Source organism: Triticum aestivum, chromosome 7D (genome assembly GCF_018294505.1).
Source record: "Triticum aestivum cultivar Chinese Spring chromosome 7D, IWGSC CS RefSeq v2.1, whole genome shotgun sequence".
In the NCBI taxonomy this organism is placed as follows: Eukaryota; Viridiplantae; Streptophyta; class Magnoliopsida; order Poales; family Poaceae; genus Triticum; species Triticum aestivum.
This window is the reverse complement of record NC_057814.1, coordinates 40,805,808-40,806,076: the sequence shown is the minus strand read 5'-3', so window position 1 is coordinate 40,806,076 and position 269 is coordinate 40,805,808.

Sequence of the window (269 nt, the reverse complement as noted above, 5' to 3'; positions counted from 1 at the left end):
CCGACGACGGCCGAGGTTGGGAGGGGAGGAAGCAGAGGAGGGAGGCGTGGTGCGTCGGGGTCGGGGACGAGCGCCGGGGTCGGAGCCAAGGCCGGGGTCGGGGTCGGGGGCGAGCGCCGGGGTCGGTGGCGAGCGCAGGGGCGCGGCGAGGGCAAGGCCCCGGCGGTGCGACGGGGGAAGAGAGAGTGGGGATTTGGGGGGAAAAGAGGCAGGATGAAGCAGAGAGAGTGAGGATTTTGGGTTAAGTGGGTGTAGCTGTAGCGGTTTTG